General features: G+C 42.1%; 1 long non-coding RNA gene across 1 annotated transcript; it reads left to right on the top strand.

Annotated features, from left to right (window-relative positions):
* The first annotated feature begins 279 nt into the window (after nt 1-279).
* LOC149450487 (uncharacterized) lies at nt 280-21880 on the top strand. The gene is made up of 2 exons (XR_016315245.1): nt 280-1822; nt 20263-21880. It is a non-coding gene; the product is annotated as an uncharacterized LOC149450487 (long non-coding RNA).
* Nucleotides 21881-22111: the final 231 nt, after the last annotated feature.

Genomic DNA, 22111 nt, shown 5'->3' with positions numbered 1-22111 from the left:
ATCACTAAAATCTTACTAACATACCAAGAGTAATAAATGTTTAAAATCTTATTGATATAAAATAAAATTGATTTAAAACTGTGTTAATATAAAAACTTAATAATATGATATGATATTATATTTTAACATTTATTAATATCATAGTTATCATATAGTATAACCTCATGTAACCTCAGTATAACCTCATGTAACTTGTTAATATAATTGCAAAATATCATTTCAAAGTTGTTTTTAATCATTTTAAATCTGCAGCTTTGATAAGAAAATTCCTGGTGATTCTGCCATCAAGGTTCTTTTTCTACAATTTAACCCCTTTTCTACCAGTGCTGTTTATAAATAATGGTTAGTAGGGATTTTAACCTCTTCACGCTGGCCGAAAGCAAATGTGCGGCCTCCCGGCGTCTGGGCCTAGATGCCGAGCAGCCACACATTTGCGTTCGATTAAAAAAAGCATATGTGCTGAGAGTGCGTGCCCTGCACGCTCCTAGCACACACGTTCGGTACTCATGGAAAGGTCCCGATTTCCTCTTGCGATCGGGACCTTTCCCGATCATGTGACCGTCGTGACAGTGAATCACGGTGGTCACATGACCCTAAAACCCTGCCCGCCTCCCGGCTTCTGGAACCCTTAAAGGGCCGGGAGGCACCAGCGCCAAGGGGTTAAATACACTCCCCACTGCGATTCAAGCCCAGACTAAGTTTACAATGGTGAGCCCAACAGTCGACTTTCTGGTGAAAGCTACCCGATCACTTCCTCACATTATGGAAATCACTGCCCGACTGCTCACGGGCTCCGCAGTCTCTCCTGCAGGCCCAGGGCAGGCATTGTGGGTAGAGCAGTGGGATCCCTTGTAAGTGACAAGCATTTTTTTTGCTTCTGGGTTCACAGCTGTCAAGCTGATCAAGCGCAATCTGTGCCTGATGGGCTTCACTGGGGTCCATAGGCAACATTAGGGGTTTAATAGACCCCTGGTGTTTTCTTAAAATGGTTGTAAAGGCTGAAGGTATTTGACTATGCATAAAGGTAAAAAAACTTTCAGAGTGCAGCACCCCCCCCCCCCGAAAGCCCCTCTTGATACTTACCTGAGCCTGATCCCAATCCAGTGATGTGCACAAGAGCCAAGGCTCTGCCGAGTCTCTCCTCGTTGACTGAGACTATGGCTCCCACTGCTGTCAATCACAGCCAGTGAGGAGGGAGTGGGGTGGAGGACACTGAGTGGAGGCCAGTGGAGGGATTGGCAGAGAGGGGTGGAGGACACTGATTGGAGGCCAATGGAGGGATTGGCAGAGAGGGGTGGAGGCCAGTGGAGGGATTGGCAGAGAGGGGTGGAGGCCAGTGGAGGGATTGGCAGAGAGGGGTGGAGGACACTGAGTGGAGGCCAGTGGAGGGATTGGCAGAGAGGGGTGGAGGACACGGAGTGGAGGCCAGTGGAGGGATTGGCAGAGAGGGGTGGCAGATACAGAACGGTTAGTAAGGTGGATGAGTCTGGCAGCAGCATTCATGATAAGGGTGGATTACCATCTGTGATGTGGGAGATCCAATTACCCTGTGGAAATTTGGGCTTAATTACTTTATGTGAGTGTAAGGAAGGTGTTTTTTGCATTTTTTATAAAATATATATTTTTTATCGGTATATAGTAATATATCATTGGCATCTTTTTCTTTTATGTTTTTTCGCTATATGAGGAAATATCTGGGAAGGAGAGTCAGTGTGAAATCGCATAAAGAGTTATATCATCTCTGAGGACACCCCACCCCACCTGAAGGCTTGCCTTTTTTTGCATCTTAAAGCCATACCAGTTTGGGAATTCACAGCATTTGGTGAGTGTGGATCTATAAAATGCTTTTCACAGAAGATGAGAGCAAGCTGGAAAATTTATAAAATTTGAGTAAATAATAATTAATTTTTTCATATTTTTTGGGACATTGGACTTTAATTTGGGATTTTTTCTTTGGACTTTCACATATAATTTTTCACAGTTCTGATTATTTGTATTATTTGCGCTGTATTATTTTTATTATTACTTCAAAGAGGCTATCAGACTCCTTTGTGATAGGACTAAAGTTAAGTGTAGAAAAAAAAAAAGGTAAAAAAGTAAAGTAACATACAAAAACACAAATTTTAAAATCCCGCTGGCCTCATGTGCACCCACATCATATGTACATGTTGTGTGCACCTGCATACAACAGCGGCAATTGTGTTACACATATTAGGTATCACCACACAGGCCAGAGTGAGAACAACAATTCTGGTTAACACTAAACTGATGATCTGTGAAGTTTTTTAACCCCTTCGCGCCGGCGCCTCCCGGCCCTTTAAGGGGTCTCTGATGCCAGGAGGCGGGACAGGGTTTAGGGTCATGTGACCGAAGTGATTGGCTGTCACGGCAGTCACATGGTCAGAAAGATCCCGATCACAAGGAGAGATGGGGACCTTTCTGTGGGACGCTGACACGTGCTGGGAGCCCGCAGGGTGCTCGCTCTCAGCACATGTTTGCTTACAAATGGTACACAAATATGCGGCCGCTCGGGATCATGGCCGAGCCGCTGAGGTGCCACATATTTGCGTACGCTTGGAGTGAAGAGGTTAAAGTGCCGTCTATGGACAATTTTGGGTACTGACATTTTCATGCACAATTTTGAGGCTTATCATGTTTGGTATCTCTTTACTCAACACAACCTCATCTCTTATATGTTACTAAAAATGCTGGGTAATATGTTGTTTGGGTGCCCCAAAATTAACTTTAGCGTATTTTGTATTTTTTTTACTGAAAATATAGGTTTGATAAACATGTGCGCAGATACTGTGTGAAAAAAAAAAAGTGCAGCTACTGCCATTATATTTTAAAGGGTCTCAGCTTTCAGACAATATATAATCTTTGAGGATTTGAAGTAATCTTCACGCCTATATAATGTGATAATTATACATCAGAGGTCTGGAAGGTTACGTATAATTTATACATTTAGCTACAGGCATCAACCTGGTATTTTGTTTTGCTTTTTTTTCAGTAAAAGCAAAACAGCAAAGCAGCTTCTTCAAGTTCTCCCGTCTCACACACACACATATATATATATATACATATATTCACACACATATATATATATATATATATATATATATATATATAAATATATGTGTGAAGGGGCGGACTGACAACTCATGGGGCCCCCAGGCAATAGGGGATCATGGGGCCCCTGTGTCCTTACCCAAACTCAAAAAAGCCTTTGAAAAAGGTACCAGGGGCATCTCATGGGGCCCCCTACTGGGCCGAGTTTCCAAATGGTGAGTCCTTCCCTGTATGTGTGTATTTTTTCCCAGATTAAAACCACCATTTTCTTCTCTAGGGCCTTTGCTAAAATCTCTCTCTCTATACGTATACATACACACACACACATATATATATATATTTTTTTTTTCCCCCAGATTAAAAATGGCAGCAACCACTATTTTATTCTCTAGGGCCTCTGCTAAAATATATATATATATATAAATACTAAAAAGCTGTTTGATTATTTTCATCTAATTTCCATGTATTTTGGTGCGCTGAAAACAAATAAAATATTGAAAAAACTCCTAGACATCATGATTTGCTACAAAATGCAAAATTGTCTTCAAATTTATCAAATTTTTTTTAATTTTTGGTATTTTTTTATATTATGGGTTTTTAACCAAATTTAAAGTCCAAATTACTATTAATTAATTCACATAAGTGAATTTAAGATATAAAATGCCAAAAAAACCTTAAAAGGGTTGTCCGAGTTATGTAAAAAAAAATATAGCACTGTAAATCTGATGGTCAGCAATATATACTGTACATAAGCTAAGCAAGTTTTACTGAAAAAAAATTCTATTTCCACATTTCCCTAGTTCTCTTCTGGCCCTTTGTTGTTATTTGCAGGTAAACAATCTCTGCCCCTCCCCCCCCTGCAAAGGGGGTGAATACAAGTGCTGCTCTGAGTGACATGTCTGACTACTGGGATACTCAGCAGCATGCTGTATATGTAAGCCTCAGCCCTGAGTCTGTGCTTCTAATGGTCAAAGGGGTTAATCTTTCCTGAAGAATCCAGTGGGAGGGAGACACAGGGCAGATAGCAGCAGCTCTGGTCAGTGCAGGGGGGCGTGGCCAGCACTGTGACATCACATGTACAGACACAGAGCTGCTCTCTCCTGCAGTCCACACTTGTGCACAAATCATCATCAGGTTCTTGGATCTAGGCTGTTCACACTTTTTCATCGCAGTTCGTGTTAGCTCGTCATTCTTCATCCGTTATGTTATGGCTCCGCGAAAGTGTATTAATTCGCCAGACAGTTTCTGTTTCATCCGTGGTGAATATACAGTGTTGAAGCAACAGCAGAATATTACAGACTTTGTGAAAAAAGTATACTTTGCATACTTTGGACTAAAAATCGGAGATCAAGATAAAGTTTGGGTGCCTCATAAAGTGTGCAAACGGTGTGTTGAGGACCTCTGAAACTGGTTCAAGGGTAAGAAAAAATCTTTCCGTTATGGGATTCCTATGGTATAACGAGAGCAAAAGAACCATAGTGACGACTGTTACTTTTGTTCATGCGATGTGAAAGGGTTTAATTCCAAATGGAAGCATTCCATTTCATACCCCAATCTTCTTCTCATCCCCCATGGCACAGATATATCAGTACCCAAGCCCCCTGCTACCTTGGAAGAGATACCTAGCTCCGATGAAGGTGAAGTCATACCTGAACCAGATGACAAATCAAGTTCTGACTTTGAAGATGATACAAGACCAAAATTGTTTTTTCAGGAGATGAATGATTTGGTAAGAGACTTGAATCTTCCCAAAGATGCCGCTGAGTTACTTGGATCAAGGCTGAAAAGTAGGAATTTATTGTTGCCAGGAGTGTCATCTTCATGGTCCAGACATCGTGAAAAGGAGTTCGTTCCTTACTTCGCCTAGGAAGACAACTTGGTTTATTGCATCGATGTTGAAGGTCTGATGGGTCAATTTAAAATCCATATGATTCAGAGCAATGGCGTCTTTTTCTAGATTCTTCAAAAAGAAGTCTCAAAGCAGTTTTACTCCACAACGGTGGTTTTTACGCTTCCATACCTGTAGGTCATTCCGTACACTTGAAGGAAAGCTACGAGAACTTGGAATTGGTTCTTCGTAAACTTAAATATGAAGACCATGGTTGGCAAGTGTGTGGGGACTTGAAGGTCTTGTGCATGTTGCTCGGGCAACAAGCTGGGTATACCAAATACCCTTGTTTTCTGTGGCTATGGGACAGTCAAGACCGACAAAATCACTGGACCAAGAAGAGTTGGCAGCCGAGGGTGCTAACAGTCGGTGAAAAAAATGTCCTCCGAGAAACTTTGGTACCTTCCCATAAAGTTCTTCTACCATCTCTCCACATAAAATTGGGATTGATGAAGCAATTCGTAAAATCACTTCCAAGAGATGGAGAATGCTTCAAATACTTGGTCACCAAGTTTCCAAGGCAAAATTAAAGGAAGGAAGTATTTTACTTTAATTATTTTAATATTAAGACGCTTACTTTGTTTTAGATTTTTAATATAATTGTTATAATTTACATTTTAATTCACTAGCTCTACATCTAAAGGATTAAGAAAAATGGAATATTTGCTGTATGAATTGTTATACTGACGCAGTTCAAATAATTAAAATCGCCATAACATTATCCCTATGCACATGCAATGCCATGCATTTTTGGTTCCCCAGGGCACGGAGTCTAAGCCCCAGCCTGCTTCTTCACCAGAGCCCCTGATGGTGGGGACGGACTTGCAGCAAGCTGGGACTAGGTCGCAGCCCTCGGGTATGCCCAGCTGAGGATGAGGAGACCGCTCGTGGGAGAAGAGTACAATGGGAAGAGACAAACGGAAATACAATAGACTAGTCGAGGTCAGGACGGGCGGAAAACAAGCACAGTCAGAGAATGAAGCCGGGACACAAGTAGTCAATGCAGGATACAGGCAATAGCAACACACAGGAGCTCTAACAACTAGGAAGTTGCTCAGGCAAAGTGGCCTAGACTGAGCATGTCTTATATAGGCAGGCAAACAAGGAGGCGGGCCAGGAAGTGATGGAAGGGAAGGAAATAAAACCCAGAGAAAGCAGACAATGCTCATAGGTGAGCACAGACTAACACACATGTGAAAGGGATCAGGAACAGCACTGCAGTAAGGAGGTAAGAACACAAACAAGAAACTGCAGGCTAACTTGTGACAGCAGAGAAGGGTAGGGGATGGGGGGAGTTCTGTAGTCCAGCAGGCAGGGCTGACAACGCTATTCAAGATTACAGTGCAGCAAAGGCGCTGTGTTGTCAACCCAAACAAGAAGTTAGGAGCATACTGGATTTCTTGCAGACAGACAGGCATTTTTCTTTATTAGCATCGAATTTAACCATTTGCCGCCCGGCCAATGGCCGTTAGGCGGCCGGCAAAATTCTTCAGCGTTCCGGGTGGACGCCATATGGCGTCCTCCCAGACATGCACAGTTTGCACACCTGAAGAGCCACGCAGCGGTGCGATCTGTCACGAGCCGTGTACCTCGGACATGGCCGATGACAGATATGAGTACTGGCCACGTTGCTGGTGACCAATCACAGCAGGTCACATGACAGTTGTATACAATGGATGGCTTCATTCATGCCATCCATTGTATACTAGTGTGGCTAGCTGTGAATGGTCACAGTGATCACATGCACAAGCTGGGCCAATCGCAGCCCAGCTGTGTCATGTGATTAGCCGTGGCCAAATCACAGCTAAGCACAAAAAAAAAAAAAAAACCCTGAACGAATCGATGTCATTCAGGTAAATGCTTGCTTATAGCAAATTGTGTAAAAAAAAAAAAAATACGGATCACTTCCCCAAAGTAGTACAATGTTACTATGGCAACATTATACTACTTTGGTCATAGTGAAATATTAAAAAAAAATCTTTAAAAAAAGAAAAAAATGTAATAAAAAATTAACAATGATGAAAAAATTTTTTTAAAAAATGTATATATATATTTTTTTCATACTGTCACCAGTCAGTGTCCCTGATCACCGCCATGCCAGTTATATGATGACGCTGTACTACACTGGTGACAGTATGTAAAAACAAAATTGTGAAAATATTTTTTTTAATTTTTTCATTTTCCGAAAAATTATGCCAAAAAAATACAACTTCAAAAAACTCGCCATGCCTCTTATGAAATACGTCGGACTGTCTACTTTGCAAAAAGGGGTCATTTGGGGGATATCTGTACTGTTCTGACATTTGGGGGATATCTGTACTGTTCTGACATTCTTGGACCTCAAGAAATTAGATTGGCTGTCAGTACTTCAGGATTGATCAATATTCAGATATATCCCATAGTTTGTGAACTCTATAACTTTCCTACAAACTAAAAAATACTTCCTAATTTGGGTTATTTTCACCAAAGATGTAGCAGAATACATCTCGGCCTAAATTTATGAAGAACAATTATTTATTTGCAAACTTTTACAACAGAAACAAAAAATAACGTGTTTTTTTTTTCAAAATTTTTGGTCTTTTTTTGTTAATTTAGCAAAAAATAAAAACCCCATCGGTGATTAAATACCACCAAAAGAAAGCTCTAGTTGTGTGAAGAAAATGATAAAATTTTAGTTTGGGTACAATGTTGTATGACTGCGCAATTTTCATTCAAAGTGTGAGAGCGCTGAAACCTGAAAAATGGCCTGGGCAGGAAGGGGGTAAAAGTGCCCGGTATTGAAGAGGTTAAAGAGACACATGAGAAAAGATGTATACAGTGTAGTTGTTCATTATTATACACTTTAATGCAAGACTTTGCTATTTGCTAAATACGTCTCTGTGTGTTAGCTAAACAGTTGTTCCGCAAATTATATTTATGTTGCAGTGCTTTGTAATTGTATAATGTGATAACAAAATAAAAAAAATAAAAAATCAACGATCAGCATTATGCATCACTCTTCAGATACCATCTATGATTTCTCTTGAGAAAAATTAATAGTAAATTAAAGGAAGTATTTGGGTGCTATAGTCCATTTCCCTTTCCCCATCCTCCAATAACCCCTATAGTCATTTTTTTGCAGTTGTGCCACTTGCCAGTTGGAAGCTAAGGAAAGCGATAGTATTTCCAGCTTTTGTTACTGTGGTCAAGTGTGTGGCAGACTTTGCAACACCATTGGTAGTGACTGAATGGATAACTGGGAGGAATTAACTACATTACAGAGGACTCCACCCAACACATTATAAAGAGAGTGAGAACAAGGAGCAAGTTACTAATGAAGTCAACACCACATATCTGGCCAACATATACACTGACCGGCCACTTTATTAAGTACACCTTGCTAGTACCAGGTTGGACCCCCTTTTGCCTACATAACTGCCTTAATTCTTCGTGGCATAGATTCAACAAGGTGTTGGAAACATTCCTCAGAGATTTTGGTCCATGTTGACATGAGTTACTGTTGCCTTTCTATCATCTCAAAGCAGTCTGCCCATTCTCCTCTGACCTCAACAAGGCATTTTCGTCCACAGAACTTCCGCTCACTGGATATTTTCTCTTTTTTTGGACTATTCTCTGTAAACCCTAGAGATGGTTGTGTGTGAAAATCTCAGTAGATCAGCAGTTTTTGAAATACTCAGACCAGCCCATCTGGCACCAACAATCATGCTACGTTCAAAGTCACTTAAATCCCCTTTATTCCCCATTCTGATGATAAGTTTGACCTTCAGCAAGTCCTCTTTCCCACGTCTAGATGCCTAAATGCATTGAGTTGCTGCCATGTGATTGGCTGATTATCAATATGTGTTACCAAACAATTGAAAAGTTGTATCTAATAAAGTGGCCTGTGAGTGTATCGTATATCTTATATCTTATATCAGTCAGAGCTACCAGCAGATGAGCAGAAGTACAGCATCTTCAGGTTCAACTTGACCAACATTCAGTAGAAGTGTTGGAGTGGTGGGATGTTTTATCTGCAGAACTATTGTAATGAGCTATTGAATGTTCTATTGCCTTTTGTTTTTAAATCTCCTATATTGAAACTTAGAGTTAAGGTGGATCTGTAGACCAGCCTTACTTTCTATGGTGGTCTGTTTCTATAAAATAGGCACCTCCTGGGTGTTGGTTCATCTCCTCCTGCGCCGTTATATCTCCCCATTGGCTAGTGAGACCATTAATGATTTATGGAACACCCCAGGTTTTCGGAGATCCAGGGGCACTCTGAAGATCATCTAAGGATGCTAGCAGGTATCTTCAGGACCTGGGTCCCATTTAGAAGGCAAGGTGAATCCACTGTGATGGAAAGATGGAGTTAGGCTTTAAGCAATGATAATTAAGGCAAGGTGTGGAGCTGCAGCATGACCACACTGCAGCGCCGATTACTGTCCAGCAATGGTGAGCATGTAGAACTAGCTAGTCAAACGTGTTAACATAGCACAGAAGCAGTGAGGGACAAAGCTGTGACCTGATGTGCAGCCACAGGTGGATTATTAAACTTGTAGGCTCAATCTGACCTTCTGCAGACCGTGCCATAGTCAAAGTGATGAAGGGTGCTCAGTTAACTTCCAACATTAGTTCTACCAGAAGTAATGGGGCAATGTTGGAGCAATTAGTGGGAGGCTGGTGTAAGGGAATTCCTGTTTGGCGACTGGCACATAGAAATGCGCATGCACGCAACATCACGCACAGAAATGAGCACGGGCCCATTGCTAAAAATGAGCATTGACTCGCGGGAGCGTGCCCACAGTTTATGGCACCAGACGGACTATTTAAAGGAGGCTCTTTCTCTATGTCAGTGCTGACTGGTCTTCAGCTAATTCCCTGTGTCCTGCTCTGTCCTGTGTGTATCTGTTACTGACCCAGCTTACCATTGGCCTACTCTTGGATTCTATTCATGCTTCTGCTCATCGGTTTCTGATCCTGGCTTCCTCCTGACCTCGTCCCTGTCTGATGTTCTGGTACCTCATTGCCTGCTCATTGCTGACCCTGGCTATTACTCTGACTACACTTCCGGCTCCAGTTTGGCTTTACAGTCCTGCCGAGTGCTTGTCCTGGCTATCCATTACATCAGCTCCGGTTGTCACGGTGTGTTCCGACCTCACGCTTATCAGAAGCTCCGGCAAACCACGTACCCAGATCTTGCAGTTACAGTGGAGTGCTTCCTTAACCTCAGCTGGCCGAAGTTACACCTCCAGCCACAATTTCTGCAATCAATATCAGCAGGCATTTGTGTTCTCCTGTCCCTCAGCACCATCTCTTCCACCTTCAGTGGGGCCTGGGTTGGAGATACAAGAGAGGCTGACCTTGTCAATTCAGACTTCTATCAGGTATGTGACAGCTGGTGTTGGCTTATTACAGTTTGAACAAGTGGGACTGGAACAGAATTTTAACCCCTTGATGCCGACGTCACACAAATATGCGGCCTCACAGAACTGGGCTGTTTTCTGTGGGGTCGCATATTTGCGTACTTGTCTTTGTGCTGGGAGCGCATTGCACTGCATGCTCCCAGCACAAAGACCACGGTGACACTGAGAGCCCCGAGTCCCATTCTAACAATCGGGACCTGGGACTCCTGATTCCAGGTCACATGATCACTGTGATAGACTCTAATTGGCTAACACAGTGATCAGTCACTGTGCAGCCCGGCCCCCTTGTTTTTTCTTTCTCTATGAATGGAGAAGAGAGATACATTGAATCTCTCTAACTCCCGGCATAGAGAGAAAAAAAAATGTTTGTAAAAAAAAGATAAATAAATATTTAAAAAAATAAAAGAAAAAATAAAGAAAAAATACCTAGATCAAGGTTTGATCTAGTTCAGTGTCAGGGTTATTGTTTGGGTCAGGGTCAAGGGTCAAGGTCAAAAGGTCAGTTGCTCGCCCTACCTGTCCCGCGGGTGTTAGCAGTGGGTGTCAGCCGACGGGTCACGGCCGGTTTTTACCGGCCGTTTCCCCGCGATTGCCGGTGTTCGCTGACACAGAGCAGGGCTGGATTGTTTACACACAGCCCTGTTCTGTGTCAGTTCTCTGACAGCTTGTGAGAAGCTGCAGAGTTTCTCTCCCTCGATCAGCTCCCCCCTCCCTCCCCCCCGTCAAGTACACACCCCCACCCCCTAGTAAAACACTCCCCTTACACTGCAAATTCTAAAAATGTTAACCCCTTCCTCCCCAGTGACATTAGTACAGTTTCAGTGGTTTTTTTTCACTGATCACTGTATTGGTGTCACTGGGGATGTCAGTGACCCCAAGTCAGTTCCCCCCCCAGTGTCAAAATGTCCGCCGCTGTCCCGCAGTCCTGCCATAAGTCGCTGGTCGCCGCCATATGTCGCTGATTGCCACCAAAAGTCGCTGATCGGCGCCATTATTAGTATAAATAAAAATTAAAAATTCCAGTATCTTTCCCGCCATTTGTAAACGCTATAACTTTCACGTAAACCAATTAATTTACATTGGACATGGAGCAGAATGCATTTTGGCAGAAATTTATGACTAAATTTGATTTTTGCATTTTTTTTTTTACTGGACATGTTTTATAGCAAAAAGTCCAAAATATTGTTTTGTTTTCCTCAAAATTGTCAGCCTTTTTTTTTATAGCGCAAAAAATAAAAACCGCACAGGCGATCAAATACCACCGAAAGAAAGCTCAATTTGTGGGGAAAAAAAGGATGTAAATTTCATTTATGTACCGTATTGCATGAGTGCGCAATTGTCCGTTAAACTAGTGCAGCGCTGTATAGCAGGAAAATGGCGTAAATTGCAGTATCTATACCATAGTTTGTAGACGCTATAACTTCCACACAAAGCAATCAATATACACTTATTGGGATTTTTTTTACCAAAAACATGGAGCAGAATACATTTTGGCCTAAATTTATAACCAACTTTGAGTTTACTATATATTTTTTATAGCTGAAAGTAAAAAATATTGTTTTTCTTCAAAATTTTGGCCTTTTTTTGTTTATAGCGTGAAAAATAAAAAGCGCACAGGTGATCAAATTACACCGAAAGAAAGCTCTATTTGTGTGAAAAAAAGGACATAAATTTCGTTTGGATGCAGCATTGCATGACCGCGCAATTATCAGTTGAATTAGTGCAGCGCCAAGTAGCAAAAAGAGGCCTGGTCATTAAGGGGGGTAAATCCTCAGGTGCTCAAGTGGTTAAGAGCTGGAGAATGTATTTTGGGTTGTTCTTTGGTGGCAGCTTATGGTAATAACAAGAAACACACAGCTAAATAAAAAAAAAAGTTTTTTTTTTTACTATTTTGGGCCAATTTGCCTTTGATAAAAAAAAAAAAATCAGGAGATATCCATTGCCATTTACCACCAAATGAAAGTCCGATTTGTCCTGAAAAAATGAGGTATAATCCACCTGGATGTACAAAGTAGTTGTGATGATATGTACGGTTTTACTAACACATGTCAACGTTGCAAAATTGTGCTTAGGCATTTAGATTTGCTTTACCCTTAGGCGTGAAGGGGTTAAACAGGGATGATGTCATCACAAAAGCAAACATTTAAAGTGCCTGTTCTCTTATGTAACCAACTGTTTAAATAGCAAACACATGAAGGAATGTCTGCGCTAAACTTGGAAACAGAAATTGAGCTAAATCTGGATGTTTCTGTATTTTTCTGATTATAACTCAATGTAATATATTTCCTCCCACGTCATTTGAATTTCCAAGTAATTTCCAGTCCAAATAAGATGAAATTGAAAGGAACACAGGCAACAGGAACTTGTACATGAATTTTATTCATAATGATTTTTACAGACAAATATGCTTGCTGTGGAAGTGCAGTGTGGGCCTCATCCACTTAAGCATGCGCCCATGTGAGGGCCATGTTTTACCTACACGGGAGGCACAGGCCCTGAATCAGCATGCGGGCAGTCCCATTCATCGGATGCAGCGGCTGCACAGACACATCCACTGCACCCGATTTGAAATGTTTGTGGGCACAGTGCGCGTCCCTGAAGACAGACAGTATGCACCTACATCCACACGAATATCAGATTGGGAGCACTGGTTGCGTCTGTGCAGCCGCTGCATCTTGCTTGACTGCCTGCACGTGGATGCACAGAACACCTGTGCATCCCATGTAGGCAGAACACGGGGGTGTATGTTTAATTACACCCGCATGAATGAGGATTTACACATTACATACTGACAAAGGGGAAATATTTATAATGAGGGCCCAATCCAGGCAAGTCCAATCCAGGCAAACACCTTAATTCCCAAATGAAATACATACAGCTGGTAAAATAAGTATTGAACACGTCACCATTTTTCTAGAGAAATATATTTCTAAAGCTGCTATTGACATGAAATTTTGTTGGTAACAACCCATGCAATCCACACATACAAATAAGTTCAAACATTTGGTTATGTGTCATAAAATGGAAAAAATATTGAACACGTGAATAAAGAAAGGAAGGTGCAAAAAGGCATGGAAAGCCAAGATGCCAGCTGAAATCAATCAGTAATTAGAAAGTAATCCTGTCCCTTGTCAGTGCAAATCAATATCAGGTGGTTCAGTTTCAACTGATAGCCTATATAAAGGTGTCTCATTACCAAGGTGTCACACAAGGAAAATCTCATGATGGGTAAAAGCAAAAAGAGCTCTCTCAAGACCTTTGCCACCTTATTGTTGCAAAACATACTGATGGCATTGGTTTCAGAAGGATTTCTAAACTTCTGAATGTTTCAGTGAGCACTGTTGGGGCCATAATCCGGAAGTAGAAAGAACATCATTTCACCATAAACCGGCCACGACCAGGTTCTCCTCACAAGATTTCTGACAGAGGAGTGCAAAGAATTATTAGATGAGTTGTCCAAGAGCCAAGGATCACTTGTGGAGAGCTTCGGAAAGACCTGGAATCAGCAGGTACAATTGTTTCAAAGAAAACAATAAGTAATGCACTCAACCGCCATGGCCTGTATGCACGCTCACCACGCAAGACTCCATTGCTGTAGAAAAAGCACATTGAAGCTCGTTTAAAGTTTGCTGCACAACATTTAGACAAGCCTGTGAAATATTAGGAGAATATAGTCTGGTCAGGATGCCATAATACACACCATGTCTGGAGGTCAAATGGCACTGCACATCCCCCCAAACACCATCCCAACAGTGAAGCATGGAGGTGGGAACATCATAGTGTGGGGCTGATTTTCAGCATATGGTACTGACAAACTTCATTGAAGGAAGTATGAATGGAAAAATGTACCAAGACGTTCTTGATAAACATCTGCTGCCATCTACCAGGATGATGAAACGAGGGCGGACATTTCAGCAAGACAAGGATCCCAAACATAAAGCCAAGGAAACTCTCAATTGGTTTCAAAGCTGCTAGAATGACCCAGCCAATCACCTGACTTGAATCCAATAGAAAATCTATGGAAAGAAATAAAGATCAGAGTTCATAGAAGAGGCCCACGGAACCTTCATGATTTGAAGACTGTGTGGAAGAATGGGCCAAAATCTCACCTGAGCAATGCATGCAACTAGTTTCTCCATACAGGAGGCATCTTGAAGCTGTCATTACCAACAAAGGATTTTGTACCAAGTATTAAATAAATTTCAGTTAGCGTGTTCAACACTTTTTCCCTGTGTCATTCCATTTCTTTACACATAACTTAATTTCTGAGATGTTTCTTGTGTGACACCTTGATAATGAGACACCTTTTTATAGGCCATCAGTTGAGGATTTTGTATGAAATATTAAATACATTTTAGTTAGCATGTTCTATGTGTCATTCCATTTTATTACAGATAACTAAATTTCTGAACTTATTTTGGTGTCTTTGTATGTATGGATTGCATGGGTTGTTACCGACATGTAGTGAAAATTTCATGTCAATAGCACCTTTATAAATATATTTACTTAGAAAAATGGTGACGTGTTCAGTACTTATTTTACCCGCTGTATATGGGAACTGCTTTACCTGACCAGGATTTGTATTTCTGTCCATCCAAACTTGAGATATTCACAGCTCTTCCACACAGAGCAGCCCACTCTGGCAAAGTTGTTGGGGGGATCTAGATCTTTCTCTGTTGCCATTTCACCTTCATATACGGGTCTCATCCCCACCCAGGAACTTGACAGTGAAGTGAGAATCAGCAGACTTGTGAGCAGAGGCGGACTGACCATTTGGAAACTCGGGCACTGCCCGAGGGCCTGGGGTCAGTAGGGGGCCCCATGAGATGCCTCTGGTACCTTTTTCATAGGCTTTTTTGAGTTTGGGCAAGGGCACAGGGGCCCCATGATCCCCTATTGCCCGGGGGCCCCATGAGTTGTCAGTCCGCCCCTGCTTGTGAGTTGATCTGTCACTCATCTCTCTCCTCCTATCAGTGTGATACTTACAGTGCATTACACCTGATTGACTTCTCGTTCTGCTTTTGTCTCCCTCCGAGTCCTGCTGTACAAGGAATTGCAAGAGGATAGTAACAAATAGAGATGTACATGATGGAAAATTTTGTTTTGTTTCGTTCATATTAATTAGTTAACCACTTCATGTCTGGACAATTTTACCCCCTTCCAGTCCAGGCCAATTTTCAGCTTTCAGTGCTCTCACACTTTGAATGCCAATTACATGCAAAACTGTACCCAAATGAAAATTTTACCATTTTTTGAGACAAAGCTTTCTTTTGGTGGTATTTAATCACCACCAGATTTTTTATTTTTTGCTGCATAAAAGAAAAAAAGCAGTTTTCTTATAACGTTTTTCAAACAAATAATATTTCTTCATAAATCTAGTCCAAAATGTACTCTGCTATCTTTTTTGGTAAAAAAAAATAACCCAAATCAGAAAAAATATAAAATGTAAACAAAAATAATTTTTTACATTTTTACTTTTTTTTAATTTTTTTTTAACTTAAGTATTAATGTATTTTTGTTACCTACTGTCACCCTAACAGTACAGTATCACCAAAGTGATACTGTACTACTTGTAGAGGGGGGGTGATCAGTATTTGTTTTTCTATACTGTGATTGCTTTTATAGCCATGTTGGCTGTAAAAAACAATAATTTCTCACTCTCTGCAGCCAGAAATGCTGAGTGATTGGTAAAATTGAGAAATGCTGAGTGATTGGTCACAGTTTATCACATGTTACAAGGCTGCTGTGAATGGCCTTGTACCAGGGGCGGACTGACAACTCATGGTGCCCCCGGACAATAGGGGATCAAGGGGCCCCTGTGTCCTCACCCACACTCAAACCACACGCAAAAAATCCTATGAAAGGTACCAGGGACATCTCATGGGGCCCCCTACTGACCCCGGGCCCTCGGGCAGTGCCCGAATTCTCCAATGGTCAGTCCGCCCCTGCCTTGTACCATGTGACTACTGTGATCAATCACAGAGCTCACAGTAGTAAACAACGATGCCAGGAAATTACATCTTTACTAATGTGCATGTGTTCGTTGATTGGCCAATCAGCTATAACATGGTACTGGGGCCACCCACAGCGGTATAGCGATCCATGTTCTGCTATGTCTGGTGGACCCAGTGGGCACAGGTCGTGTCGCTGCACATTTGCAGGGAGTGTGCACAGGTGGCGGATGCGGGGGGACATTTAGAAATGTCCACCCGCATCAGAGCTGCTTCTGCCTGGTTGTTTATGTGCATGTGCCGGATGGGAAGAGTAAATCTGTTGTACCTGAGGAGCTGCAGTGCAAGAACCTCCCTGCTTCTGCTTCATTTATTCTGTGTGTTTCTGCTTCCTCCACCTTTCCTGCTACTGGTCACATCTATGATATGACCAAGATGGCCACCTCACCATACAACAGAACAGTGCAGAACAAAGTCTGGTAAGTCAGTAATGGGAAAGGATAAGCTGAAGAGAGACCACAGACAATACTGGTGACTGGTCCTTCATCCACGGTTTCCCTTTTTTTGGGCACAACTTACTGGGTTCAGCTCCAAATTAACTATTGATGTTGTTATGAAAATGCCAAAAAACCTTAGACCTCAGGTAAAGTAATTATTGAGTTCAGAAAACCAGAAGTTAGAAAATGCTTTTGGTGATGAAATTTTCCATGTCTACCCCATGTGACAAGTTCCATCGTGAGGCTTGAGTGCACAAAGACAGTTGCTGAGCTATATATGAGTAGATTTGTTTTCTAATCCAGAGAAAAGGAAAATGTAACATAATTGGGTTTGGCATTTGGCCTTAGACTTCATCCTTGGTGTTAGTGTTTGTTCCGAGAAATGGATATGCAAGCTGTGCCTTGTAAATCAGTTCTCCAAGGTTTGTTCAAGCTTTTAGCATTTGCATCCTCTATTTGACTTGGACTACGTATGCAGCATGTACATACAGGTGAAACTCGAAAAATTAGAATATGGTGCAAAAGTTCATTTATTTCAGTAATGCAACTTAAACGGTGAAACTAATATATGAGATAGACTCATTACAAGCAAAGCAAGATAGTTCAAGCCGTGATTTGTCATCATTGTGATGATTATGGCTTACAGCTCATGAAAACCCCAAATCCACAATCTCAGAAAATGAGAATATTCCATGCAATCAATAAAACACGGATTGTACATAGAACAATATCGGACCTCTGAAAAGTATAAGCATGCATATGTACTCAGTACTTGGTTTGGACCCCTTTTGCAGCAATTACTGCCTCAATGCGGCGTGGCATGAAAGCTATCAGCCTGTGGCACTGCTGAGGTGTTATGGAAGACCAGGATGCTTCAATAGCGGCCTCCAGCTCTTGTTCGGTCTCATGTCTCTCATCTTTCTCTTGCCAATGCCCCATGGATTCTCTATGGGGTTCAGGTCAGGCGAGTTTGCTGGCCAATCAAGCACAGTAATCCCACGGTCATTGAACCAGGTTTTGGTGCTGTTGGCAGTGTGGGTGGAGCCAAGTCCTTCTGGAAAATGAAGTCAGCATCCCCATAAAGCTCATCTGCGGAAGGAAGCATGAAGTGCTCCAAAATCTCCTGGTAGACGGCTGTGTTGACCCTGGACTTAATGAAGCACAGTGGACCAACACCAGCAGATGACATGGCTCCCCAAATCACCACAGACTGTGGAAACTTCACACTGGACTTCAAGCATCTTGCAGTGTGTGCCTCTCCATTCTTCCTCCATACTTGGGGTCCTTGGGCCTCTCCATTCTTCCTCCATACTCGGGGTCCTTGGGTCTCTCCATTCTTCCTCCATACTCGGGGTCCTTGGGCCTCTCCATTCTCCCTCCATACTCGGGGTCCTTGGGCCTCTCCATTCTTCCTCCATACTCGGGGTCCTTGTGCCTCTCCATTCTTCCTCCATACTCGGGGTCCTTGTGCCTCTCCATTCTTCCTCCATACTCGGGGTCCTTGCGCCTCTCCATTCTTCCTCCATACTCGGGGTCCTTGTGCCTCTCCATTCTTCCTCCATACTCGGGGTCCTTGGGCCTCTCCATTCTTCCTCCATACTCTGGGTCCTTGGGCCTCTCCATTCTTCCTCCATACTCGGGGTCCTTGGTTTCCAAATGAGATGCAAAAGTTGCTCTCATCAGAAAAGAAGACTTTGGACCACTGAGCAACAGACCAGGTCTGTTTTTCTTTAGCCCAGGTAAGACACTTCTGACGTTGTTTGTTGTTCAGGAGCGGCTTGACAAGAGGAATACGACATTTGAAGCCCATGTCCAGGATCCGTCTGTGTGTGGTGGCTCTTGATACACTGACTCCAGCCTCAGTCCACTCCTTGTGAAAGTCCCCAACACTTTTGAATGGCCTTTTCCTGACAATCCTCTCCAGGCTGCGGTCATCCCTGCTGCTTGTGCACCTTTTTTTTCCACACTTATCCCTTCTACATAACTTTCTATTAATGTGCTTTGATACAGCACTTTGGGAACATCCAACTTCTTTTGCAATTACCTTGTGAGGCTTTCCCTCCTTATGGAGGGTGTCAATGATGGTTTTCTGCACAACTGTCAGGTCAGAAGTCTTTCCCATGAGTGTGATTCCTACTGAACCAGACTGAGAGACCATTTAAAGGCTCAGGAACCCTTTGCAGGTGTTATGGCTTAATTAGCTGATTAGAGTGGGACACTTTGAGCCGAGAATATTGCACCTTTTCACAATATTCTCATTTTCTGAGATTGTGGATTTGGGGTTTTCATGAGCTGTAAGCCATAATCATCACAATGATGACAAATCACGGCTTGAACTATCTTGCTTTGCTTGTAATGAGTCTATCTCATATATTAGTTTCACCTTTTAAGTTGCATTACTGAAATAAATGAACTTTTGCACGATATTCTAATTTTTCGAGTTTCACCTGTATGTTCACGTTAAGCCTTACTTGTGCCAGTTAATAAAAACACACTACACACAATTAAAAGGAAAACGCAACATTTACTTATCTTTGTTATAAACAATGGGTTGCAACAGGGATCTCCACATTTTACAGGTACAAGTACAGGGGTCACATCATATATTTTACAAACCTTTGTGGGCCAAAAACCCCCCAAATATTTTTTAAAATAAATTAATTAAATTTACATACATAAATAACCATGCTCCAAGAAATAGCTTCATGCCAAAATCCCTCATCACATAAGAACTTTTCACATCCTTACTCCCCCTGTCCTACCTTAGAGTCTTCACCATAGTGTGCCTGGTGCAGGCTGAGCAATTCTGGATGGAGGGTGTGAAGCCAAGCAGGTCCTCTTCTGAATGCTGGGGTGGACTTGGATACCACCACACTGGATCAGCATCAGGCATTTCCATGGCACTGTTGGGCTGGGCGAGGAGACGGTCCTGGTGCTTGCTGGACTTTTATGGGCACCCTGAATCCTTCTTCACAACAGCTGAACCTCTCTCCTTAACCACCTTCCGCCCGCCATATAGTCCAATGAAGGTGGTTCTCTCGTTCTGGGAGGACGTCATATGACGTCCTCCCATTCTCACAAAATTTTATAACAAAAACTAAGAAAAAACTTTTTTTTTTCAAAATTTTCAGTGGTTTTTGGTTTGTTTAAGGAAAAATAAAAAACCCCAGTGGTGATAAAATACCACCAAAACAAAGCTCTATCTGTCACAAAAAAATGATAATGTCATATGGGTACAGTGTTGCATGACCGCGCAATTGTCATTCAAAGTGCGACAGCGGTGACAGCTGGAAATTGGCCTGGGCAGGAAGGGGGTATAAGTGCCCAGTAGGTAATGGGTTAAAGTTCTTGATGATCTCATAAATGGTTTAAGTGCAATCTTAGTAACAGAAATATCCTTGTCTGTGAATCCCTTTTTCTGCAAAGCAATGATGGTTGCACGTTTTTCCTTGCAGGTAACCATGGTTAACAGAGGAAGAACAATGATTCCAAGCACCACCCTCCTTTTAAAGCTTCCAGTCTGTTATTCTAACTCACTCAGTATGACAGAGTGATCTCCAGCCTTGCCCTCGTCAACACTGACACCTGTGTTAGCAAGAGAATCACTGACATGATGTCAGCTGGTCCTTTGTGGCAGGACTGCAATGCAGTGGAAATGTTTTTTTGGGGGCTAAAGTTCATTTTTATGGCAAAGAGGGACTTTGCAAGTAATTGCAATTCATCTGATCACTCTTCATAACATTCTGGAGTATCCGCAAATTGCCATCATAAAAACTGAGATTTTGTGAAAATTAATATTTGTGTCATTGTCAAAACCTTTGGCCAGGGCTGTATGTGTCAAATTCAACAGCCAACTATCTTATGCCCGGGTTCACATACTTCTGCGGTGCGGCATATCGCATGTGATTCGCACAGGTACCACACCGAATTCCTGTGCACATGTGAATACTCTGCGGTGCGATTTGAGCCATACATTTTGTATGGTTCAAATTGCACCGCATCCACACCAAAAAGATGCAGGACCCTCTTGTTGGTCCACACTAGAATTGGATCTCATGGGTATTCACACCCATGTGATCTGATTCTGCGCATCGCACCGCATTTTGCGGACCGATTTCGGGGTGTTGTTAACGTAACATACACACTCGCAGCCTGAACGGGTTGTGATTGTGATGTGGTGAGGAATTCGCATAGAAATCGGTGCAAATTCTGCGCCACATTAGTGTGAACCCGGGCTCAAGGTTTATATCTGTATTATTTACAGCTCTATATATTTCATTGTATTTGCTCAATACTTTTGGTACTAAATCACGGTGCTCAGTGCCAACTGGCATTATTCCTTCCATTAACATTGTGAAAGTGCTGATTATTAGGCCAAATGGAGATGTGTATCTAGATTTCAGCAAGCTGCACCCAACTATTTATCCTGAAAAGGCCAAGTACTATCTGAATGAGATATTACATCATCAGAATTATTTTGAATTTCCTTCTTATAAATAATCCCTTCAACATATTTTTTTTATCAATTTATGAGTAATAATGCTCAATTTATGTTCTAATTTATGTTGTTTCTGATCAACCTTATCACTTTTTACAGTTTAAAATAAAAATGATGTATCACTGCAGTAGAATTGTTTTATCAAATTATCAAAAGTAATGCATTTCCTAAGTTAATGTTTTTTTTATGAGGGCCTGATCATTTATTTATTGTTCAAAATAAAAAATATAATGTATCCCTTAACCTCCCTGGCGGTATTCCCGAGTGTAGCTCGGGGTAAAATGTCAATACCAAAAGCGGTAACCCTGAGCTACACTCAGGCTTACCATGCGGCGCTGCATAGGGAGTCCCTGCAGAGCTTACCTTGTCCTTCGCTCCCGCGATGTGTCCCCTGCAGCGTCCCCGGCCATCTCCTCCGGCTGATGCCAGCATCCGGCTTCTGTGTTACGGTCCCTGTGACGTTGGGACGTACGGGCGCCGCCGCCGGCGGGAAATTTGAAAATTTTAAAAAATGTCATTTTTTTCCAAACAAATTTTACATAGTAAAACATTGCTGTTTCAACCCATTTCACATACATTTTGTCCCGACTGCTTTGTCCTGTGCCCTGCCTGCATTTTGTCTGTTCTTTCTGCCTGAAAACTGAGAAATGTCCATGGCGTCCAAAAAGCTTCCTTTTAGGTCAAAAGCGGTTTTAGATCAGCTAGAGAACAGCGATAGTAAATCAGAACCACTTGCAGAATTGAGTGATAATGATTCGTGGGGGAAATTCATCATCAGACACTGAAAACGATTTTGCGACTTTGCT

The sequence above is a fragment of the Staurois parvus genome, unplaced genomic scaffold, assembly GCF_062004578.1.
Source record: "Staurois parvus isolate SC_StPar_1 unplaced genomic scaffold, SC_StPar_1.0 ptg000574l, whole genome shotgun sequence".
Taxonomy (NCBI): Eukaryota; Metazoa; Chordata; class Amphibia; order Anura; family Ranidae; genus Staurois; species Staurois parvus.
Note: the sequence above shows the minus strand (reverse complement) of the source record. Positions and strands in the feature narration are given on the sequence as shown.